Source organism: Carassius auratus, unplaced genomic scaffold (assembly GCF_003368295.1).
Source record: "Carassius auratus strain Wakin unplaced genomic scaffold, ASM336829v1 scaf_tig00021669, whole genome shotgun sequence".
Classification (NCBI taxonomy): Eukaryota; Metazoa; Chordata; class Actinopteri; order Cypriniformes; family Cyprinidae; genus Carassius; species Carassius auratus.
Window position 1 is genome coordinate 33,243 of NW_020525126.1, and position 26,622 is coordinate 59,864.

General features: G+C 37.1%; 1 long non-coding RNA gene across 1 annotated transcript; it reads right to left on the reverse strand.

Moving 5' to 3' along the window:
• Nucleotides 1–2,135: 2,135 nt before the first annotated feature.
• On the reverse strand, nucleotides 2,136–5,944 carry LOC113077136 (uncharacterized). Its single transcript, XR_003281257.1, has 3 exons — nucleotides 5,695–5,944; nucleotides 3,147–3,336; nucleotides 2,136–2,734 (listed from the first exon to the last, which is right to left on the reverse strand). It is a non-coding gene; the product is annotated as an uncharacterized LOC113077136 (long non-coding RNA).
• Nucleotides 5,945–26,622: the final 20,678 nt, after the last annotated feature.

The following is a 26,622-nucleotide window of genomic DNA, read 5'->3' on the forward strand; positions in this document are numbered from 1 at the left end:
GAGCTCTTACTGGAGGTGGAGGACCAGCTGGGCCCACAGGCTTTGGTGGTTGTGGGCCTGTCATTTTTTAGTTGATATCTTGGGACTTGCAGCAAAAGAGTGGGAGAGTTTGGTCCCAGCATAAATCAGTTCCTCCATTTTCTGTGAGAAGCTCCGGTGACATGGGCTGTGTCCTTGGTGTTTCCGGTGGCTGTGATATGTTGTAATGGCTTCTCTGGCTGTTTTCCAGAAAGTCTGGAAAAGGACTCAATGCTCTCAATGTCAAATGCAGAAATATTAATCCATGCATTTATGACCTCAAGGTTGTAATGCTTTATTGGGTGGTTGTTCTGCACGCTTAGTAAACAAACTACAGCTAGTCCAAAATGCAGCAGCAAGAGTTCTTACTAGAACCAGGAAGTATGACCATATTAGCCCGGTCCTGTCCACACTGCACTGGCTCCCTATCAAACATCTTATAGATTTTAAAATATTGCTTATTACTTATAAAGCCCTGAATGGTTTAGCACCTCAGTATTTGAACAAGCTCTTGTTACATTATACTCCTCTACGTCCGCTACGTTCTCAAAACTCTTTGATAATACCTAGAATATCAAAATCAACTGCGGGCGGCAGATCCTTTTCTTACTTGGCGCCTAAACTCTGGAATAACATTGTTCGGGAGGCAGACACACTCTAGCGGTTTAAATCTAGATTAAAGACCCATCTCTTTATCCTGGCGTACACATAACATACTAATATGCTTCTAATATCCAAATCCGTTAAAGGATATTTAGGCTGCATTAATTAGGTAAACCGGAACCGGGAACACTTCCCATAACACCCTATGTCCTTGCTACATCATTAGAAGAATGGCATCTACGCTAATATTAGTCTGTTTCTCTCTTATTCCGAGGTCACTGTAGCCACCAGATCCAGTCTGTATCCAGATCAGAGGGTCACTGCAGTCACCCGGATCCAGTACGTATCCAGACCAGATGGTGGATCAGCACCTAGAAAGGACCTCTACATCCCTGAAAGACAGCGGAGACCAGGACAACTAGAGCCCCAGATACAGATCCCCTGTAAAGACCTTGTCTCAGAGGAGCACCAGGACAAGACCACAGGAAACAGATGATTCTTCTGCACAATCTGACTTTGCTGCAGTCTGGAATTGAACTACTGGTTTCGTCTGGTCAGAGGAGAACTGACCCCCAACTGAGTCTGGTTTTTCCCAAGGTTTTTTTCTCCATTCTGTCACCGATGGAGTTTCGGTTCCTTGCCGCTGTCGCCTCTGGCTTGCTTAGTTGGGGTCACTTCATTTACAGCGATATCGTTGACTTGATTGCAAATAAATGCAGAAATACTATTTAAACTGAACAGAAATGACATCACTGAATTCAATGATGAACTGCCTTTAACTGTCATTTTGCATTATTGACACACTGTTTTCCTGTGTTTTTCAGTTGCTTTGACAAAATCGGTTTTGATTAAAGCGCTATTTAAACAAAGGTGACTTGACTTGACTTAAATGTTACACTTAAATGTTCCCATGTTATAGTATGGGAAGCACCGTTACAAAACTTTCAATTGCTGAATACTGTAAATCAATCATAAACAATGAAAATAACAAATTTAGATTTTAATTTTTAAACTATTATTTACAGTATATATTGCAATATCAAACAAGCTGTCAAAATGATCAGTAAAGAGATGAAAAATCAATTTATGTTGTTTGTGGCATAGAGAGCACACTTTCCCTTTTAGCAATCACAGACCTTTCAAATGAATCAATAACCTTTAGTCATATTCTATTTATTTTATTAATTCTTTTTCATTATACAGGTCATTTTATGTTGTTTTGAAGCCAAATTCAGACCAGACTAATGAAACTCAAGTTCAGACTGACGTCTCATCAGCGTTGGGTTCTGTGTGTGTTTGTGGCGTCTGAACATCTCTGAGATTTTCTCTGCAGACCAAAACACACAGAATAGAGTCTGAAAACACTCTCAAATTCATCAAACAGTAAGATATTAACAACCATGGATAGACATATGCATATAAATAAAAGAAATCCACACAGATGAGGAACATGAAAGGTAAGTACATCAAAACAAATGTAAGAATAGCAACAGTGAACACTGAACGGTTTTTTCTGACAGGAGTGGAAGAGGCTTTACAGCTGATTATAGATGATACAGACAATACGATCAGAGGAACAACACTTGTGCTGAGACTGAATAATGACATGTTTGTATTTTGTGAATGCAGGGAACGAAATAATGCACTAACTATAGAAAAAAAAAGCACAAGGATGGAGATTATGATGTAAGAGGGCAGTGAGAAAATACGAGCAGACCAAAGCGGATATTTCAGAGTCAAAATCCCCTCCAGAGCCACCAGCTGATGCAGATGAAAACCACACCAATGTAATCCTGACCAAAACTGACCAAGCGGAATGATAAAGGATCTAAATCTTGTCAGTATACCTGCCAGTATATATAGATGAAGGGGTAATTGTATCAGGTCATTGAGGAGGAGGAGGAGGATGAAGACTGAGATTCGGCCTCTGATCTTTCTATGCAGGTGCAGAAGACGAAAAGCCCAAACCAGAGCTGGAAAACCCACACAAACACTAGTGATGAAGAAGATAATTCTTCTGATATCTGAATCATTAGGGACACTGTTGTCATAATTATCCGTAGGATGATCACTGTATTCATCCACCAAGGTCTGATTTTCACCGTTCATGTTGCTGAAAGAAAAACAGTTTTATATTGGGTGAATGAGTCAGGTATTGAGTAATGGTGTGAATAATTGAAAACATAGCTGTTTCATACATTTACAGCATCTTTAATGGAAATGATTTGCTCTAATTAATCTGTCATAGTTAAATCAGAGCTCAGTGAATTTATGTTTTTTAGATTCGATTAAATCTTTTAAAGAAATGTTGAAACTGGCTGAATAGTTCATGTTGAATAGTTCATGAGATATTTTTTGTTTAACCCGTTTCTATTTTCATTTTCACATTATGAGAGAAAAAAAAAACAAAGTCCAGAAACCTACAACACAGCACTGATAAAACTGGCAGATCTTCATTAAGAGAAGTTCTTGTAATATTACTTTCACATTAAAATCTGCATTAAATCAGACAGATGAGAGTTTACCTGAATGAAACTGAAATGTGTTACAGTCGCTGTCTTCAGTTCAGATCACTGTGGTTCAGTTTGTCTTTGTCTCTCAGAAGCTAATGATGTTTCCTCATCAGTCAGCAGTTGGTCGATGGTTAGTGGTTAAAGCTCAGTGTGTCTCTGTTCTCATCTCACAGCACACACTGTTGTTCCAGAATAAGTTTTCCTTGAGAAAAATAAAGACATCAATTGTACATAAAATGTGTACCGGGTACTCGCAGTTAATATAATATTATTAAAATACTTGAGTGTACCTAAAGAGAGACATTTCCATGACTGTTTCTTAACACTCAAAAAAGTTTTCAAACATCAAATTTTCAAACATCAAATTAAGAATATTTCTTTTATAATTTTGTTGTGCCTTATGCCAAGAACACACTACACAGCTGTCAGGCCAATTATCAATGTAATTTGGTCGGTCTGGGTCTGTTTAAGTTGGGCTCAGTTGCTGTTTGCAATAGATGAAGTCCTAGGGCCCTATAATACACTCGGCGCAATGTGACACAAGGTGCAGCACAAGTGTGTTTGCTAGTCTCAGTCCGGTGCCGTTCGCATTTCCCCGTTCAGCATGACGTCATTTAATTAGCAAATGCATTAGCGCCATTTGTGCGCCAATTGGCGTGCTGGTCTAAAAAAGAGGTGTGTTCAGGTGCATTGCTGGCACAATGCTATTTTAAGCAGCAACTCAAACCTGGTCTAAAGTCTGGTGCAATTTTTTTCTTTGTTATTTCAAGAGCGTGTTAGCATAGGCAGCTCCGCAACGCACGCACATGCTGCTTATTAAACACAGGGATGCACAGCAGCACACAAACATGCCAATATTAAAATTTAACCTGTTAACGTGACCCCCCATTATGGGACTCACAGCTGAAAGTGCTCTACCTAACTTATAATTGTAATAGTTTCCTACTTCAGTGGAAAGTCCTGGAGCAATCTAGAAAAGTAATGGGTTAAAAGTCACATCTCATAAGTTTCTATTTCAAATCTGAATAAGATATCATGAAAAATGCTAGAAATGCAGCATTTACAATGAATTACAATGCAAATAAGTGCTGATGTGCTGATGGCCACTTATACAGATGGTAATAACACAAATGTGCCATATAGTAAATAACCCACTCTCTCTATTCATATAGACGCGTTCACTTTGATAGCCGTGATCATGCGGTAATGGCGAGCTGATTTGGGCTGATTTGCACTCAAACGGATGGTAATCATGCAGATACATTCACATTCAACATAAAACACACTCTCACATATATAAAAACGGTTGAAAAATAAAACAAACAAAGAAAAAGGCGATCGCTGTAAGTTCCGCCTCCATCAGCTGACAGGTGCGTCAGAGCACATCACGTCAGGAGAGAGTGCCAAAACTCAAATATACTATCTTTCGCCTATCTTTCATTCACTTTTTTTCCGGTGGATCGTCTCCTTCTGTTTGTGACACTGTACGCTGCAAAACCATGCCATTTTTTACCAACCAAGACGCAGTTTCTGACCGTGAGTTATTCCATAACGGACACAAACAGTTCTGTCGCTGAAGAACTGCAACGTAAACAAAGGAATTATGATCCATATTACAACGTTATTGCTTCGTTGGACTAAACGTGCTTCATGAGATATAGTTCAGTGGACCCTTACCTTTCTAACTAAACCGGGATTTACAGCTTTGGATGTGTTCATGACTCGTTATTACGACGGATCTGGTATGTATAGAGTTTCCATTGCTCATGTTTTGATGTGTACTGCTTACACAAATGTAGCAAATACAGTTTTTATAAGCTTTACGATATATAGTTTGTCAAGATTAATCTCCAAAATGTAATCTATTCATAAACACTGACATATGTGAGTTGAGGGATGGTGAAGACGCCCGCGTCGGGTGCTGGCTAACAGTGGATCGCAATGCATACACATTTTTTGTAGGCTAATTAAATATATATATTTTTCTGTGAATAAAAGCCTCTCCGAGGCCTGACACCATGCCCACTGTGTCTGTCGTTTGCTCCTCCCACCACACTGGTGGAGAATGCGGGCAAGGCGGAGCCTAGACAGTGCATTTGGGAAACACCTGATGATGTCACTCCCTCTCGCTCGCAAAAGTTTGCGCAAACCCAGACTATGACAGAGGAATAACGGAGACGGCCTCCCAGCCACACCAGGGGTAAGTGACTTCTCTTTAATTGTCATTTTACCCTGTGGTTGGTTGAGGCTGTCGACTTAAACCGGTTTCTCTGTCCCTGTTCCGGCGCGGTGCAAGAGGGAGGACTGCCCGGAGAGGAATCCCTGCCCCGCCCACTCCGATGTTTGGAGCCTGGTTGAGGATGGTAGCCCTCCTGTGTGGGTGGCGTCCTGATGACGGGGATGTCACTAGGGGGTGGAACAAGTCAGCTGCCTCCTCCCTGATTATCATCGGCACCCCGTCCTAAATTGCCGCCCTTCACCAGGCTCCGGACAGGAGTGGGTGTGTGAGAGAGGAGGGGTGCTGAAGGAGTCAGGACTGGCGGCGTGTGATAGGGCACACCTGAAGGAAATGGAGCCTCATCACTGCCTCTGTTTAAAAGCCCAAGGCGACTCTCCTCGGGAAACCGGTCTCTTCCCCCTGCATGCACACTGGTGTCCTCGTGGGTCCAGGAAGGGTGCGGTCCGGATGAGAACCCCACCCGTTTACACGTCCGTTGTGCCAGGATGCCGGGCCGTCCATCCCCTGCAAGCGCTGCGACCAACAAGAAGGGTGCGGCCACTAGAAGAAGCAGCCACCCCTCAATCCGTCTTGGCACGAGCTCAACTGGCTCTTAAAGAGAATGGAAGGTGGACTCTGATTGGTTTATTGCATGTTACGCCCAAAAAACACCCATTAATCATTTAGAGAATAGGGGCAACCTGTTTAGACCATGCACCTAGGTGCGCTAACTGTTTTTCCGGGTTTCTGGTTCTGTTTTGCGCTTTACACTTTGCGTTTAGATCATTAAAATAGGGCCCCTGTAGTGTGGTGTCTAAAAGATTAGAATCTAAGAAACCATTCAAGAACCAGTCATTGCCATTCATGTTTAACATTTGTGACTGATGCCAATGATTGTATACAGTATGTGTTAACTGTCAAATAACTGTCAAATATCAACTGTCATTATATTTTTTTTTCTTGATTACATCTTGTGTTTTTTTTTTTTGTGTTTTTTTTTTTTGTACATTTTAAGAAACTGTATTTAATAATGAAGTGAGTAATCTACATTATTATTATTTTATGTAGGTACTGTACCAGTGGAGCAGAAGTGGAGAGATTCACTTTTCCAGTGAATGGAAAATTCTTTTTGAAGAATAGCTATGATTTTTATGTCTGTTTTGATGATTCATTTTGAAGAATATTTATGAAGCTAATTATTCTTCATAATGAATTTTAAGAAAAACAAAAAGATTAGAAAAGTATAATTAGACTGCAGTCTATATAGGCCAATAGTTAATAATAATTATATATTTTTAATTTTTATGAGACTTCAGATAAAAATAAAATAATTATTGATAACATCTTTAAAATGAGAGAAATCCCTGACATTTTCATTTATTTTACTTTCTTTGACTGCAGAAAAAACAAAAACAAATATTAAAAACATTTAAATATAGCCATAAATATACTGAATACCTCTGATGTAAACTCATCCCAGAACAAAACCTGCTCCAGTGTGACAGCAGTATATGCATTAAAGAATAAAATAAACAGTATTTACTCCACATTATTCTGAAATAACTTAATGACTTAATGAATTTCCTCGAAAATGAATTTTCCAATAAAATTGAGTATATTCAAACTCCAGACACATGTTGGAGTAAATGAAAAAAATTGTTTGGATAGATGGTTGTTCACACACATATTTTATCTTATAGATCATAAACAGATTTCTTTACCTGTGAGAATGATCAGTCCAAGCAAACACATGTGACACTTATCTGTCTTTCTCTCGTTCTGTATTTAGAGCTCTTCATTAAAAAACGTCATCAGCTCATCCTGTGGGTGTTAACTTCCTCAAATCTCACCAACTGACCATTTAGCTGCACTTCTCCACACTACACTGAAACTCAACACTGCTATTTTCAAAATTATTCTATTTCACGACCCACCAAAACATTTGAGAAAAACAAAACGGTTACTTAAAAGTTTGATGACAGAAATTAAGTATTTAAGAAAAATAACCATTTTATTTTAGATTTTTATTTTATTTTAAAATTTCACTACTAGTATTTAAGTAAATTTTAGTTTAGAGACATTAAAATATGAAATTTCCACAAAAACGTGAAACAGGCTGACTCCAGTGTACTGTAACTGTTTTGTTGCAGAAAATGCATTCACGATTTATCTATGTGTTTTGGCGAGAATGGAGCACAGTCCAACACTTTTTTTAAAAAAAAGCATAAGAAGCAAAGCAGAACTATCTAAAACAGTTTGGAAATTAAAATAATTGAGAAATAGGTTTAAAAAAATTATAATAAATAAATGTCTCGTTTAAAAAAAAACACTGCATGACATTAAGTTCAGGCAGAAATTAATTTTTGCAATGGTTAAATAAATGTTCAGCAATATCTTCAAAATATTTCTGAACTCTGGCAAATTTTTCTCTAAATAGAGATGATACGTCAAGGAATTATTGCAAAATGTTGTACATTTTGTTATGTGGAAATGTTTAGATCTTGTAGTGTTACAATTAACCCTGCGTGTGTGCCCTGATGTGCTCACCCTGTACATGTGAAATTCTTTTTTCAAACCCATAACAAAAACAGTGCAAAAACAGTGCAGAGTTCAAACAGATGATGGAAATTAATGAACATGGCCTACATGAAAACATTTTCATAACATTCGAATTTTCTGGTGTATGCAATCTCATGCAGAATAGTGTATAGAAGTGAGCAAGTTTTGTCTTTTTAATAATGCCGACCAATTGAAACTTTTAACGACATTGCTCTGACACTGTTATTACCACTCGTGCATGCCCAAGTGACTTTGTGCGACCCAACTTGTTCCATTCTGTGACCCACGAGTGTGTGGGGACTCACAGTTTGAAACCCCTGCTCTAAAGCATTCAGACTTCCTTTCAAATGCCTCCTCCCACTCCTCTTCCCATGACACTGTAAGCTCCACTAGGATGATCTTCTTTCCTTCTGTGGAGAAAAAGGGTGGCATCAGATCTTTAGGTAGTATGGAAGACATCTGGGAACTGAAGGCTTCTCTTCAAGTCTAACCTAAGATCCCATGCTTGGGCAGACTGCAGGAGGCTTACCTTGGAGTTATTTGGTTCTGGTGGCTTTGTCCCCTCCTTGACAAATGTTATACCAGGTGGCAGCTTTCTTTTATGTTGCCATTTCCTGGTCCTCTTCTGCTCTGGGATGTCAGCATAGTCAGTACTCTGTCATGATGCCATCTGTATCTGCCCTGGGCAAGCACAGTCTTACAACATTACAAGATGTGTGCCATTGTACCATTTTGACCACAATTTTGGAAAACAACTGAAACTAAAATGTAAACCAACAACAGATTTGTGCAAATTTAGATATGACTGTCAAAATCTGCTCTGCCTCTGTTTGAATACAGTCACAGGATTCTCAAGAGGTTGCTGTGTGATGTCTACAGAGAAAATATGTTTTCATGGTAAATATACTTGTTTGACATCATACATTTATTTCTTTCAAATTAAATAAAATGCTACAAGCCTTAGTAAAAATAGCTGCTCAGGCAGCTCAAACAACAAGTTATTATTTCTTACATTAACACATCATCAAGTGTCTTTGCCTATTTTCTTATTTAGCACAAACTGAGAGTTAATTAGTCTGTAGTAAACAAGCAGGAAAAAGGATAATTTTACAATAAAGGTGGTTCAAAAGGTTCTGCACAACGATGCAATAGAAGAACCATTTTTGGTTCCACAAAGAACTATTCAGTCAAAGTTTCTTTAAACAACCATCTCTTTCTACCTTTTCATAATCTGAAGAACCTTCTTTCACCACAAGGAACATTTTGTGACGCAGAAAGGTTCTTCAGATGTTAAAGGTTCTTTATGGAACTATTTAGACAAAATTTTTAGCATCACCTTTGTTTTTAAGAGTGTAGGCCTAGAAATAGAAAGAAGCTGTAGAATCTCTTAAATCACAGCAGATCTGTTTTACTTAAACATAACAGTAATAGTATTAGTTTTAAGAATGCATTTGAACAAACATAAGAATGTAAACATATAAAAATGAATCATCTGGAGTGGAAAATCTTGTTTATGATTCTGACTGAAACACTGAAGGTCGGACCCTGAGAGCCGCTAATCACCGCCAAGTCAAAAGCCCTAGATGCATTAGCGTTCAGAAGTTTTGGCACCCTACTCTTAACCTGCCCCTCCAGTCAGTCTCCCGTAAGCTGTCCCCCATTTCATTGGTCCATTTCGCATTTCTAGAGTTATCAGTCCTGTCGTGGTCTGCCTTCATCTCCCTCCTAATGCTCTCCCTTCTCCCTAAATTAACTCACCTGCTTCTTTCCCCCTTCTTTGCCAGATTATTCCAATATTCTCACGAGCATCCAAGATGTAGGTGTCTTTGTTTCCACAGTAGTTCCCATTTCGATTTGTTTAGGTCAATCCGTTCTTGTCTGTGACTTATATAATGGAGGTCTATGGTCACCACCTCTAAGAGCATGCACAGAGTAGTCCAAATTAAACATTGTAAGTACACATTGATGACCTAAGACACAAAACAAGCGGTTTGTGTAAGAAAACAAACAGTATTTATATCGTTTTTACCTCTTGTACACAACCACATCCAACTGATCTGAGTGCACGATCTGACATTGACAGTATAGCATCACACACCTGTCTGACTGAAGATCCTGAGTTTTTACACCCATTGAAAGGCCAGTCACCTTTCTTTAATCCTGAATCCATTCATTCTTACTTAGTAAGGTTAGCTAGATCTTTGTGTCTGCCAAAACTCTTTTTATTAGCAGTGCGGAAATGCTTAGAACAGAAGTACTTATGCTCCATCATACTCCAGTTGACAAGTTGATAGTCACTATTTTGTGCACATAGTCCATAAAACTGTTTGTTTCAAAGCACTTCAGGGGACCTTTAAAATAGGCAACTTAACTGGTTTTATGTGAGCGTGTGATTAGGGTGAAGTGTATTGTGGGAGCTGAAGTCCAGTGTAAGTGTAACGGTCTGTGTAGTGTGAAAGTCAATGTAACTGAAGAGGGACCTCTGCTGGGGAGTGAAATGAAGGGCAGGCACAGGATTCGTAACAGATAAACTGTGAAAAGAGTGTGTGAGGATAGGTAGAATAAGGTGTTAAATGTAAAAATAGTTAAATGCAACCGCAGGAATAAGTTTGTGGTCCGATCATACGTTAACTATTACAGACAAACGCATAAGACTAATAATAATAATATAATAATTCTTTCCACAATTTTATTGAATACATGGAGTAATCATTAAAAGTGCAGCATGGAGAAAGTAAGTGAGCTTTGATTTTACTAACTTGTAGATTCAGCAGCAAAACCATCAATTTTTTTTTTTCCGTCGCTGCTTTTAAGACTTCTGACCAATTTTGGTTTATCTCTCTCTACAGATCTTTTCAGTCTTGATAGCACAGTTCTTGTTAAGTTATGGCAGCATCTCATTTGGCTCAAGATCAGGACATAATAAAGACGTCCACAGTTTCTTCCACAGTTTCTCCGTGTCATGACTTCCACAGTCTGTCATGACACTGATGCATCTTTACCATATATTTATTATTTTATGATTTCCATCTGTGTAAATAACCATTCATGTTTTTTGACAGTCAAATGTTGCTGTTTTTAATCAATCTCAAATTCATATCACATTTAAAGTCTTTGGAGCACTTGAAAATGATACTGAAAGCTGTCCAAATTTATAAAATATCCAAAACATGAAGATAAATCTTGCCTGATATTTTTAGAGAGTATTTTATTCTAAAATTGCAGGTATTTCTATTCCCTCTGTATGAGTCCTTCCTCACTACAACTTAAATAAATACAAAATAACCCACTGACCTCTCATTTTACATTTCATTACATACATTGAAATTCATTTTATTTTTTTATTTTATTTGTTTTTTTTGTTTTTTTTTGGGGGGGGGGGTTCACAATGATCAATGATCATCAATAATAATGATCAATAATCATCAGGTTCATCAGCATAATAAACTGCAGTATCTCTGAATAATAATGATCCAAAGAAAAGCAAGGAAGCTGTTATGGCTCAGTTAGAGATCTAAGAGGATCACTTGTGGACCGAGAGGGAAGCTTCAAAAAGTCTAAGTTTATGATCATCTCCGGATTCTAGAAGAAGCCTATTATGTGAATAAAGCCTCTCAAATGAGAATCCTATATATACAAATCTTAATTTAGAGTGTTTAGAGTCGTACTTGGCTTTGTGTTGGTGCTGTAGTTGACTCTATGGAGATATATTTATATCTTTAGATTTATGTGGCAGATTGTGGAAATAACCGAGATAGTATCTGAACGTGTGAAAACATCAAGTTGCAGTTTATATTTCAGTGGCAGTTATCTTTCGCAGCTCTGAATAGCAAAAACAACCTCATAACAAACAAACTAAATTAAATGAAAGCAGTTTGTGAGAGCAACTGCACACCACTGAAGTGAGAGACTGATGATGTGTGTCAGTGATCATGGACCTTGTTTTGTAGGAGTTTGGCTTGATTTCTTCTCAGAGTTTGAGCTGCTGACTGGAATCAGAGTTGAATCCATTTGACCTGCAAAAGATGAATGATCAGATGCACCATACTGTTAAACACTGATATCATGTTTTCATACTCAATAATTACAACACATTACATACAGTCTGTGTTCATTTTTCACAGAGTTATTTATCTCCATCATACGTGAGTAAAACCTTCAGTTGGTTGTGAATGAATGACGTTATTAATCATCATGTCATGTCTCTGTATCAGAGATTCTGCAGAAACTGATTAAAGAAATGTAGTTTCTTATCTGAGCACATGTCATAGTATCTGACTGAGGTCTTCAGTTAGCAGTAAACATTGACCTTAACAGCTGATTATGTACCTGCTTGTGTAGGAGCTGCAGATTTAGAGCTGGTGACTGGAGACGGTGTCTTTGTTTTAGTTGGAGTGGTAAATGATGAAGGGTCAGATACATCATAGACTGCAATCATATTTACTGATCATTATTTGTGAATATAAATAATTTTTTTGGATACTTCACAGTATATGTGGCTGATGTCTTAAGTTGTTTTCTCTGTTTAACTGGTCATTTCCACTCTCTGCAGTGATCTTCATTTAGAAATAGTTAAACCTAAGCGTATTGCCATGAATTTGATCCAGCCTAAGGACGTCTAGGCTCTGCTACTGCGATGCAGTCTTTCTGGCAATGCCCAAGACAGGCACGTGCACAGGTAGGGCTCAACCTGTGCAGAGCACATGCCCTTTTTGCCCTTACACTCCGAAGTGCCCTTTTTTGGTGGTGTTTTTTTATTTTTTTATTTTTTTTAATCAATGCTATTGGTCACCCTTTACGTCTGTCTGTCTGTTTTACCAAATGAAAGTTCTTAAAACGAGCTTGTGTAAATCTAATTTGATCCTCAAGCTGTCAGTAAGCTGATAACTCCGCCCCCTCTATATTCATTGAATCAACTGAAGTTCCACAGCAGCCGCACACTAGACAACAGCTGAGCTGAACAAAGTTTTGCGAAGGGTAAATAAATATCTTGTTGTTTGAATAAGTACTACTAAACACTGTCTATAAAGCCTAATGTTTTATTTATTTGATGTCTGACTGACTCACTGACTGAGACATGTGGGACGTCGCCTGAAAGAGAGGGCTAGCATTTGCCATCTAGTCATAGCCAATACATAGCCAACACTTAAATAGCCTGTGCATACAGTAGCATTTCATTTTTTATAAAATGCTAATTTGGCCAAATGCATTTTACCACAGGAAAAACTGAGCGCTCCGTCTATATAGCTAAAAAAAACTAGTTTGTAAACTGTAGATGAAAATGTAATGTGATGCCCGCAGCGGCAGGCGCCGTCGCCGTTTTAATGACGGACAGAAAAAAAAAAAATCACATTTGCACACATTCGCTGGTCAAAAATGATATATTGATAAGTAATACAACAACATATAATTTGTTTTTACCATCGGAAAATCATAACAGGTGCGCCCCCGCGCTGTTTCGTACTGGAACTTACACAAAGCGACGAGTGATCCTCGTCAGCTAGATAACATATTTCTAAGAAATTTCTTCTTTGATTTATGATTGCTGATACACTTAATTTATTAACATTTAGGCTAATCATGTTATGGTATACTCTCTGTATACTCCCTGTATAAAATGTTGTAAAACATGGTTTTACTACAGTAATGTAGTAGTAACTAAAAAAAAAAATTTGAGAAGATCACTGAAATCTTTATATTTTATCATGCAGAATGTAATTCATGATTCATTCCAAGTCTTCATTTATTTGATCCAAAATACAGCAAAATCAGTAATATTGAAAGCTGAATTTTCAGCATCATTACATCAGTACTCTTCAGTGTCACGTGATCCTTCAGAAATACTTTTCACTGCAACTGTACTTTTCACACTATTTTTATTTATTTTTTCATTGCTGGCTTATTTTAGGTAAAGTTTAGTGAATAAGAGACCTTCAAGAGACCAACATCCCTGGTCCACCACAGTATCAAATTTTTGCTAGATACATGGCTCACAGAAGGTTGATGTTGTATTAGGTTTAAAGAAGCCCTTAAAACCCTGTTTATCTATATTATCTAATTATCTAATATTATTATTATGGTTGTTATTAATCGTGAATAAATCTAAAACTTTTAAGACTATTATTTTGTGTTATTGAATTTGTCATGAAGATGTGACCATTTCTTCCTTTTATGCAGGCTTAATAAATAATCTTGATATAAAAAAAGGGGGGGGGGGGTGCCCTTTTTCAGTTTCAGCACATGCCCCTCAAAAGGTCTGTGCACGGCCCTGGCCCAAGAGGTCTCTTCTGCCTTCTGCCAAACAGACTTATGTCAAATTCGCTTGAGAGAAGCGTACACTTTTTGAGAACTGAGTCACCACATTTAATCAACTTCAAAGGTTGAGAAGTTAAAAAAAATGCGTCCCTGAAAGTGTGATAGTTCACCCGAATGAACAAGAAGTCACCTCTGTTAATGATGCTGCGGTGTTAGCTGATGAATTTGGACTCACACATAAAAATGTTTAATAATTATCTGCATAATGTAATGCACTCTCAAAATGTAAATTCTGATAAGGGTACGACCCCTAACACATCACATACATTACCAAACCTGTGACATACAAATTGGCCTGAAAAAAAGAAAAGCAAGAAAGTTAATTTTTTTCTGTTTAAACTCGAGTTACATGATTTAGCTAATTAATGTCTTAACCTGCCACTGAATGATCTGTACCTCTAGTCTGGCTTGATCACAGGTCCTGTAAGATTGGCAGTTTGTGCACAATTACCCGTTGAAGATGTGTCAACCTTATTTTAGGAAATGATCTTGTGGGAGGAGATATTTTTCCTAGGCCTTTGGTGAGCAGCAACCAAAATCAGAATGCATACCCAGAGAAAGATTCTCTCCTGGAGCTTTTATATATATATATATATATATATATATATATATATATTGATTTTAATGTTCGTGATGCAAAGCAGGTGAAAGGAAATACTGCAGAGCCCTGAAAAACAGTTGCTCCTGGGCTGCAGTGCACAGTTAAGAGCTGAGTTTGTGATGATGCGCAATCAGTCTGAAACAAATCATCAACTTGGTGACTTTGCAGAATAAACATAGCATAATCCTAATACTAAACTTAACCTTAACCTTAAAGAGAACCTTACAATTAAAATCCTGTCATCATATACTCTCCCTCAGGTTTGCCCAAACCTGTATGAAGGTTTTTTTTTTTTTTTTTTTTTTTTTTTTGCGATTAGGGTTAGGGTATTAAGATATTAAGATATTCTGAAGAATATTGGCAACCAGACAGTTGACAGCAGCCATTGCCCTCAATAATACGGAATAAATATGCAAATGCAAGACAGTAATTCATTGGCTGAATATGCAGCATGAACCAATCAGCTTCTGCCGAGTCATTTAACTCTCTGAATATCATCAGTTACATTAATAACCCATCACCCTGCTCCATCTATTTCATGACTGAATGTATGTATGTGTATATATATATATATATATATATATATATATATATATATGTATGTATGTATGTATGTATGTATGTATATATATATGTATGTATATATATATTAGAGGTGGGAATAGATTAATTATTTTTAATCTAGATTCATCTCAGTGTGATCTTGAAATTAATCTAGATTAAAATGACTCATTCGAATTCTGCCGACGGCATTCAGAATATGTGTGTTACCCAAATAAATTTGACAAACAGTAAGTATTTGAGAAGGGGTTTATCAAGCTAGGTGGTGAATTAGAAAAGGGGTTCATCTCCTGTTTCCAAAATGCATCACAAAGTGCTTGAAAAAGATGTAAACTAATTCCACATTGCACAAGCGGGGACCCGGTGAAGGTTGTACCAGTTGTAACGCTTCTTCTCGGATAACTCGTTAAATGCATTAAGTGAAAGAGAAAACACAGAGTTGGTGTTCCACACATTTAATGGCTGGTACACGGCAACGCACTCCTCTCATACATGAGAGATTAACTCTTTCTTGGCGTTACAAATAAAGTAAAGAGAAAAATAACAACGAGAAGGCAGAGCGTACTTATCATCCATGGGGGTCCTCATTAAACACACATATAGTCCTTCTGCGTCATCACCACATAGCGTGCGTTACAAGTCAAGTGATTAGTCTCTTAAAGGGCACACCGCACTATAATGTGATACATGCAAAATACATAGTTTTGGCCTTTACACAGTGGACCCTGTTTCTAAATGGTCTAATTTGTATGTTCGTTTATTTTTATTTATTTGTGCTATTTACCCAATGTTTAAATTTTTTCAAGTTTGTAGGTGTCAATGTACAGAAACTAACTAATTAAATGTAAAAAAGCACTGGAAAGTCTTCAAGTTTTGCTATATATATATATATATATATATATATATAAATATATAAAATATATATCTGGTGTCTGAATATTTTTTGTTTTGACTGTTAAAACTACAAAGTAGTTAAGAGCAAGGAGTGATTTTCATTTTCATTTTCTTGGATTAACATTACAGCAGCCTGTAGCTAAATTAGGCGCGGTCCCTTTAAGAGACGATGAACGCATCCAATATAATACACAACACATCCCATTTTTTTCCTCAACTGTTTACTTTCACTTAAGAAATAACTGACAGTTTTTTCGAGCATAATTTCCAAGGTGGATATTCTAATAGCTAATTCGGTGTTCAAGTGTTTAGCGTCTCGAGACGCCTTTCTCTGTGTGAGCCCTGAACACCAGAACACAGCGAGTACTGAATCGGGCTCTTTCACATCTTGTTGTTTGTTTCAAACTGCGATTTGTATTTGTTCGTTCCGGTGCAGAAGGGACTTTGAGGAGAACTTTGCAGAAGAGAGCTCGGTTCGTCGCTGTCCGTTAGGCTGGCCTCAGTCAGTCGCTTATATAAAATATCAAGCTGAAAGTCATCATAGCTTGCTTAGTATAGACCCAGCTCCCAACCCAACTCTGAGAATAGATTAACTGCGATATTTTTTTTATCGCCCGATAAGAGTCTCGCGTTAACGCTGCACGATAACGACGATAACGGCCCACCACTTATATATATATATATATATATATATATATATATATATATATATATATATAATTGTAATATATTGTAATTATATATATATATTACAATATTAAACAAACTGTCAACATGATCATTAAAGAGATGGAAACTCAGTTTATGCTGTTTGTGGCACAGAGAGCACACTTTCACTTTTAGCAATCACTTTTAGACCTTTCAAATTAATCTTTAATTCATGTATTATTTTTTAATATATCATTTGTTTTAATTATGGTTGTTTTATGTTTTGTTTTGAAGCCAGATTCAGACGTGAGGACTAATGAAACTCAAGTTCAGACTGACGTCTCATCAGCGTTGGGTTCTGTGTGTGTTTGTGACGTCTGAACATCTCTGAGATTTTCTCTGCAGACCAAAACACACAGAATAGAGTCTGAAAACACTCTCAAAATCCTCAAACAGAAAGACATTATGATCCAAGATGGGTTGACATACTGATATAAATAAAAGAATTTCACACAGATGAGGAACATGAAAGGTAAGTACATCATAACAAATGTAAGAATAGCAACAATGAGCACTGAACGTTTTTTTCTGACAGGAGTGGAAGAGGCTTTACAGCTGATTGTAGATGATACAGACAATACGATCAGAGGAACAACACTTGTGCAGAGACTGAATAATGACATGTTTGTATATTCAAGTGGACGCGCTAAAGGAATATAAAGAAATAATGCACTCACTATAGAAAAAAAAAGCACAAGGATGGAGATTATGATGTAACAGGGCATTGAGAAAATACGAGCAGAACAAAGCGGATATTTCAGAGTCAAAATCCCCTCCAGAGCCACCAGCTGATGCAGATGAAAACCACACCAATGTAATCCAAACCAAAACTGGACAAGCTCAAGGATAAAGTATCTGTCTCCTGTCAGTATACCTGCCAGTATATATAGATGAAGGGGTAATTGTATCAGGTCATTGAGGAGGAGGAGGAGGATGAAGACTGAGATTCGGCCTCTGATCTTTCTGTGAAGGTGCAGAAGACGAAAAGCCCAAACCAGAGCTGGAAAACCCACACAAACACTAGTGATGAGGAAGATGCTCCTTCTGATATCTGAAGAATTATATATAAGTGTTATTAAGGACATCAATGTCATAATAATCAGTAGTATTGTAAAAATAAACAGTATCAAAATAATAACTGTATTCATCCATCATGGTCTGATTTTCACCGTTCATGTTTCTGAAAGAAAAAAAAAAGTTTTATTTTATTTAATATTGAGTGATAGTGTGAATTATTCAAAACATAGCTGTTTCATACATTTATTGCTCTCTTTAATGAAAATGACTTGCTCTAATTAATCATGGTTGCACTGTCATAGTTAAATCAGAGCTCAGTGAATTTATTATTATTATTTTTTTAATTCATGCGGGCCAGATCTTGGCCGAAACTGTTTGCTGTCTGGGTAGATTCGATTAAATCTTTTAAAGAAATGTTGATAACTAGGAAACACATAATAAGAATTTAAATAGAAAAACAGTAAACATCAGTGGTGATCTGTTTGTCTGTGTTTTTCGAGTCAGGTTGAGTCTGAGAATGCAGTGTACTTGGTGTGCTCAAACTAATGCTAGTCAGCTAGTCATGTTCAGTAATACTCTAATAAAACAGTTATTTGTAACATAAATCTATGTTGAGTTAACCAACTATTTTAACTGTTTTCCATTATTCTGAGAGATATAAAATAAGTTATGTTGTGTTTCACTGCTTTGAATTATTCTCACAGTAAAGAATGTAATTCCAGTGGAATATTTCATGAGATATTTTTTGTTTAATCCATTTCTATTTTCATTTGCACATTATGAGAGCGAAAAAAAAAAAAAAAAAACGAAGTCAAGAACCTACAACACAGCACTGATAAACCTGGCAGATCTTCATTAAGATAAGTTCTTGTAATATAACTTTCACATTAAAATCTGCATTAAATCAGACTGATGAGAGCTTACCAGAATGAAACTGAAATGTGTTACAGTCGCTGTCTTCAGTTCAGATCACTGTGGTTTAGTTTGTCCTTGTCTCTCAGGAGCTAATGATGTTTTCTCATCAGTCAGCAGTTGGTCGATGGTTAGTGGTAAAGCTCAAAGTGTCTCTGTTCTCATCTCACAGCCCAGACTGTTGTTCCAGAATAAGTTTTCCTTAAAGACATTAATAAAAAAAATAAAAATAAATAAAGACATTAATTTTATTGAATGTGCACTTGTAGTGTAGGCCCTAATTTGAATCTTAAAAGTATAAAAAATGTGTAGAGGGTACTCGCAGATAATATAATATTATTAAAATACTTACCTAATAGATACCTAAAGAGAGACACTTCCATGACTGTTTCTTAACACTCTTGAAAAGGGCCCTTTTTCAAACGTCAAATTAAGTTTCAAAGAATAATTTAAATATTAATGTTTTAATCATTTTGAATCTGAGAATTCAACCAGTCGTTGCCAGTCATGTTTAACATTTGTGACTGATGCCAGCGATTGTATATGTGTTACCTGTCTAATATCATTCATCCATTTTGTATTTTTTTTTTTTCTCATATACATCTTGTGGTGTTTTCTTTTTTCATTTTATTCATTTTTTTTATTAAAAGTTAAATGGTTTTACTATTTGTTTTTTCTGCAGTCAAATAAAAACAAAATTCAGCGATTTCTCTCATTTTAAAGATTTTATCAATAATTATTTTATTTTAATCTGCAGTCTAATCAAAATGTAAAAAAAAAGAATAATTAACCTATTAGCCTATACAGAATACAGCCTATTTAAATTTTTCAAATATTTTTCATAAAATTCATTATGATGAATAATTAACTTTATAAATATTCTTCACAATGAATCATCATAACAGATATAGTATCAAATAGCTATTCTTTCAAATGAAGGTTCCTTTAAAAAAAAAAAATCAAATATGACACCTCTAAATAAAGTTATTTTGTATTAATCATTTCAACTGCCTCTGAATGTCTGTCATAACTCTGTGTAGTTGATGTGCAGCCAGAAATATTTTGCCATTTAGCTTCATTTGTTATTAGGTAAGATGTATGATGTTGTTGTTTAATTTTTTCTATTATTTATTTATTCTAGAAATTACAGGAGATGTTCAGTTACAAAAATCCTTTTGAATGCAGATCCACATAGTGAGATGATAATAAAATTAATTAAATAACAATAAATAATAAATAAATTAAAAACAAATAAGCATTGCTTCATGTTACAATTGTGTTTTATAATTAAAAGTCATTGAGAATCGAACCCACAAACTTAGGGTTAGGAGTCAAACTCTTTAACGATTAGTCCATGACTTCCCCACAGATGTCTCCACATTGCCAAGATTAAAGCATATTGTATATCAGTCCCTCCAGAAAAACGCGATTATGCGATCGCTTGATTTAATGCATAATCAGCCAAATGCCGCATATTTATGCGGGGTCGCATTTTTTCAAATACGCTGCTCTTTTGCCGGCTAAATTGCCGATTTCAGAAAGCAAAATATGCGGGGCTAGCATGATTTCATAATCCCTGTATTTTCATTGCAAAAAACTCACATATATATTAGCAGAAAGTTGAAAAATGTTGCATTTACTTCACACAAAGCGCCATTTTCCCCTATTGCCATGGGAACCTTAACTTAATTACGTGACGTGAACATCATCTGCAAACCCCCGCGGTGAAACCAGGGTGAAACTTGAAGCGCGCAAATCATTCTTATTTGACAACAAAAATAAGTGCAAAAGAACGCGCAAAGCAGTTTCCTGATTTGTTACATGACAGTGGAGCCAAATTATATTCGAGAACTGGCGAAAACTGTGGTTTGATGAAATAGAGAAAAAAAGGTGATTCCCCCAACACCCCCTTCTCACTAGGCTACTAACACTGTTCTAGTTTCATTCAGAAGTTGATGCTACTTTACAGTTGTAAGATTGCTCTTTTTTGTTACCAAAAACTTACAGTTGTAATTATATTAGTAGTATGTAAAATAATTTACGTTGAAGTAAGCGATTGCAACTTAAATATTCTGTGATTTAGTATGCTCACTTATCATAGGAAGTAATAAGAAATTACTCTTTACATTAAGGTAGTAGCCTAGTGAGAAAAAGGGGTTGGGGGAATCGCCTTTTTTTCTCTTTTTCATCAAACCGCAGTTTTTGCAAGTTCACGCAATTTAATCGCATAAAATTGCAAAAATATCCCGCATACTCCATCACATTTTAAAAGAAAACTTGCCACAAAATCAAGGATTTTTGCCCGCAACAATCACAAAATAAATTCTCGTTTTTCTGGAGGGACTGGTATATAAAATATATATAAAAACATATGATATAATGTGTGACATCGGTTACATCACAAGTGCCCTCATTAACAGGAGATACATGTACTGAATTCCTCTGAAGTAAACTCATGCCAGAACAAAACTCCAGAGCCAGTTGTGTTCAGAGAATGGGTTGCTATGGCTACATAGCCTGAAATTTATTTCAGTTTTTGGAGCCAAAAGTTTAATAATCTATTTACTTAAACTAACCCAGGCATGTCACATAACCTGATTTCAGGAATTCTGAGTTCACTTTATAATACATTTAACATAAATAGAGCTTTGCAAGAGACTTGTGCATATTCAAACTCCAGATACTATGTAATTAAGTAAATATAATTAAACTAAATTGTTTGGATAGATGGTTGTTCACACACATATTTTATCTTATAGATCATAATCAGATTTCTTTACCTGTGAGAATGATCAGTCCCAGCAGACACGTGACACTTATCAGTCCTTTCTTGTTTCTGTCAGTCTTTCTCTCATTCTGTATTTATAGCTCTTCATTTAACATCATCAGCTCATCCTGTGGGTGTTAACTTCCTCAAATCTCACCAAATGACCAATTAGCTGCATTTCTATAGCTGCACTTTTTAAAAGCCCCCCCCCCCCTTCCCCCAATCACTAATGGCTTTTTTTTTTTTTTTTTTTTTTGAGCTTTAGAGAAGTGTGAGAAGTCAGTTTCCTTTTTACTTTAAGTGGGTTTACTTTCAAATTGCTATAGTTGCTACAAAACATTTACAAATTTTAGTTTCAATGGCACAATAAATAAGTTGTTTAGTTTAAGTTAGATCCAACAAAGCTAAAAGGTTCAAATTAGTTGATTCAGGTTTGTTTATTGTTTATTATATTGAAACTAAACTCTGCAGTATCAGGAATGATGTACCGGATGTAAAGTGTGATTCTGTTTGCATGTACCTTTTTACTTTCTTCTTTTTTGCACATTTGAGTAGTGGTTTTCCCAACAGTGCACACTTTGAATATGAAACATCCATTTCTTGGAGTCTTTATTAATGAGCTAATGTATTTAGTAAGAGTGGTAACATACATCTTTGAATGCGTCTCCTTCAGTCATTTTGCAATGACTGGAGTCTTAGCCAGGAGGTCGTGTCATAAGATAGTTATTTAACCATAACACTCTTCTGCTGGTGGATCATCAGTGGCTGTTCACTTCCTCCTGACAGCCAGCTCAACTCCTTACTCCTGCTCTAAATCCATCAAGAGTCTCTCTCTGCTGCCTCCCCCAGTCTTCACACTGCCTTCTTTCTCTCAGTCTCTCTCCGACCAAAGTCTGTCATCAGCTTCCAGGCTGACTGGGCTGGAAAGCCCCTGCATCCCACCTCAACTGGGTACAACCATGTCTGACACTTCTACCTCAAATTCCGGAAAACCAGAGCTGTTAAAATCATCAAGGACTCCATCCACCCCATTAACAATCTTTTCACTTTGCTGCCATCCAGAAAGCGCTTCCGTAGCCTGATGGTAGTTTCTTCCTCAAGGCAATCAGGCTCCTAAATTCAAAACCAGCCTCTTAACATCTACATGTCTCCACTTAATATTCACTTAATCAGTGAGATCCCACATAGCAAATGTCTTCTGGCCCAGGTCATGGCCACACAATGACTTTTCCCCCGGCCCAAGTACCTAAAAAAATGGCCTAGAAGTGGCCCAGAACTGGATTAAAGACTCGGGCCACACATGGGCCATAACCGGCCCGAATCTCCGCCGGTTAATCAGCCTTAGCTGGCCCTGAACTGGGCCAAAACAGGTTTTATTATTGGTGCCATTGTTATTTCAGCCTTAAGTAAACCAGAATCCCCAAATCTGAGCCACACCTGAGCCTTATATAACCAAGACCCAACCCAGACAGCAAGCAGTGTCGGCCAAGATCCGGCCCGAATGGATTTCACACGGGCCAGATGTGGGCCGGATCTGGGCCAACACTATATTGCTGTCTGAGAATTTTAATAACATGGACAGTATACCGTACATACATTTTCAATGGAGGGACAGAAAGCTCTCGGACTAAATCTAAAATATCTTAAACTGTGTTCTGAAGATGAACAGAGGTCTCACGGGTTTGGAACGACATGAGGGTGAGTTATTAATGACATGATTTTAATATTTGGGTGAATTAACCCTTTAAGCCACTTTGTTACTAATTTGGAGGTATGCTTGGGGTCATTGTCCAGTTGGAAGACCCATTTGTGCCCAAGATTTAACTTCCTGGTTGATGTCTTCAGATGTTGCTTCAATATACTCACATAATTGTTTTTTATAAATATTTTGGTATAGTTTTCCTTTTATCCATATGTGCAAGGTTTGATTATAACACAAGTGCAATTAACTTACAATTACTTGCTTGCTTCGAACATATGAGGTATTTTATATTACAATAATTCAGAAACTGGAACCTGGAAATCAGTTTGACATTAAAAATGTCATGGGAAGTGAAACCAACTTTACAGCATACTTTTTATTTCATATTTAACAGATAAAGTTTTAATTTCATCAAATCATTGCATTTTTATTTCATAAAATCATTGCATTATGTCCTGGAATATCTATAGGTCATGTTTTAGTTAATTATTTCCTTGCCAATACCATCAACATTGCATTAATTCCATCAAAATCATCAGTTTTCAAATCTCCCAGCATATTAATATTGTTTCGAAGTTGTAACATGATAATCTATTCAAGTAATTGTGCGAAAATTATGCTTTATTAATCAAAAGGAGTAAAAGGTGTCAGAGTTTTACTGCCTCTAAGTAGTGATTACCATACACTTTGTGTCAAGATGATTTACGACTTTGACCTTTGACCTTTTGACAGGTTGAACTTCCGGTGACCTTATGATGGATGTGTTGAACTTTCCGAATGAGTTCATGGGGTTAACCTATTGACCCCTTCCCATGCATCGATCATGTGGTTTTTGAGAGAAGCTTTTTGTAAGAATAAATTGTATATTCTTGCCTTCGAGATCATAAATATTATTTTGGTTCAGGTTGGGTTATCTGAGCAGAGAAGAGCAGGTACCCGGGAACCAAGAATGAGTCACACAAGTGGTGTAGTTCATTCTAAGCTCAACTTTATTGTACAAGGGGTGCTACTTTTATAGGGAAATGAAACAACGTAATGTCTGGCAGATATTTGGCTGATCAAGCATAACACACTGCATTGAGCAACACCATGAATATAGAGTAAGGTTCAAAGGAATACATCATACTGTTATCACACAATGTCCTGTATCACAAGATGTGTTCACGTACTCGAGCAGAATCTCACAATGGCCACTTTAAGACAGTCGAAGACATGTCTTACACAAACGTGAACAATCTTGGGCATATCTTATGTACTTTCATACACAGTAATCAAATGTGATATATATCTTCAGTTAGTATTCATTTCTGTTATACAGTTCAGGCTCTAACTCATAAGTGTGCACATAATCATCTCCAGTAGAGCTATCAGCATCTGTTGGGAAATCCTCAGCTTCAATCACATTCATCTCCAACTGCTCTGGAACCCTAACAAAGGTCTGTACTGGATTGGATACCTGCAGCATTGCTTGGTAGGTATGTCCTGTAGTGAGCGCTGTAACAGAACGCATTATAGAAGTACTAATACATTGCATCATACAGGGTGCTATTAGCAGAAGAATCACTATGAATATAACAATAGGCACAACAGTGTGTAGAATCCAAGTTCCTCGTTGAAATCAACGGTGGTATGTCCATCAATAGAATTTAGCCCTTAATGGTAACAGGGTGGTTTAAGGAGTTAGCACTGTTTTGACTCAATGGGCCAACTATCTTCTTGCTTTGGACAACCCCCACCTCACTATAAGAGGTAGTTCCTTCCTCCGCTTAACCAGTGCCTTTTCCTTCCTGTTAAACAGTAAGGTGAATCCCCGTTCGAGATTCTATGTGAAATTGGAGCTTGCCTGCTCTCCTGTAGAGTAATTCTTCAGGCGTGAGGCGTGTATCCACTGCGGTTGATAATCTGTCAGCACTCCCGTCCAGGTTACTGCGATCACAGTGGCTGGTCCAAGATATCTTGGTTCTCCCACCTTCGTTGGTTTCAGGCTTTTGATGAGCACACTCTGTCCTGGAACAAAGGGGTGAGTAGGCTTTTCTGAGGGAAGAGGAAGACACAAAGAAACATCAGCACATATGGAGTTAAGTTTCTCAATGAGGGAAGTCACGTAGTCCTCCTGGATCACCTCCAGATCACCTAAGGAAGTAAAGCCTGCGCAACCTTTAACCCATGGGGTCGGGAAAGGTCTACCCATTAGTATTTCAAATGGTGAAAACTTAGTGGTGGAAGATGGAGTCATTCTTAGTTCTGTCAAGACAGCAGGTAGCAAATCTACCCATTTCTTTCCTGTATCAATAGAGGCCTTAGTGAGCCTTCGTTTGACTGTTTGGTTAAGTCTCTCCACATTGGAGGAAGACTGTGGATGGTAAGGTATGTTCAGGTGCCAATCAATCGATAATACTTTAGCAAGTAGCTGAGTTACCTTTGATGCGAATGGAGTCCCATTATCACTCTCAATAGTGTTAGGTATCCCAAATCTAGGAATTATTTCCTTAGTCAAAATCTTTACCACTGTTTTAGCATCTTCCTTTGCACATGGAAATGCTTCTGGCCACTTTGAAAATCTATCCACAATAACCAAAAGATATTTCAAGTTACCTATTGGCGGCATGTGTGTGAAATCAATTTGTGCATGTTGAAATGGTGCTTCTGGATGCGGTAATGCGTCGTGTTTAATAGGTTTGTGCGGGTTTACCTGAGCACATGTGAGACACGAGTCTAAAATCAGTTTTGCTGTTTTGTGTACATCTGCAATGCAATACAATTGATTAATAACTTGTACTACTTTTGCACAACTTGTATGTGACAGTCCATGGTAATGTCTAATAAGGACTATTAGTCCTAATTTTGGTAAGGCTATTCTTCCTTTCTCATCTCTTAAGAGCCCATCTTTGTCTGGAGCACAGTTATGTTTACTCCAGTGCTCTAAATCAACTTGTGTAGGTTGACTCTGCAAAATTTTAATGTCAATGTCAGGAACATTAGTCACATGCATAGTCATAGCTATCTGTGTTTTGTCACCCATATTAAATGGTGATTTTATCTGGGCTTTGGCTGCTTCTTTTGCAACTTCATCAGCTCTCCTGTTTCCTACAGCCTGTTCTTCCTCACCTGTTGCGTGACCTTTTACCTTTACTATGGCCACTTCGGCAGGTAGCTGTACTGCTTTGGTTAACTGTCCTATCAGGTTTGAATGTGCTATGGGTTTCCCATCTGCAGTTTTGAAATCTCTTGCTT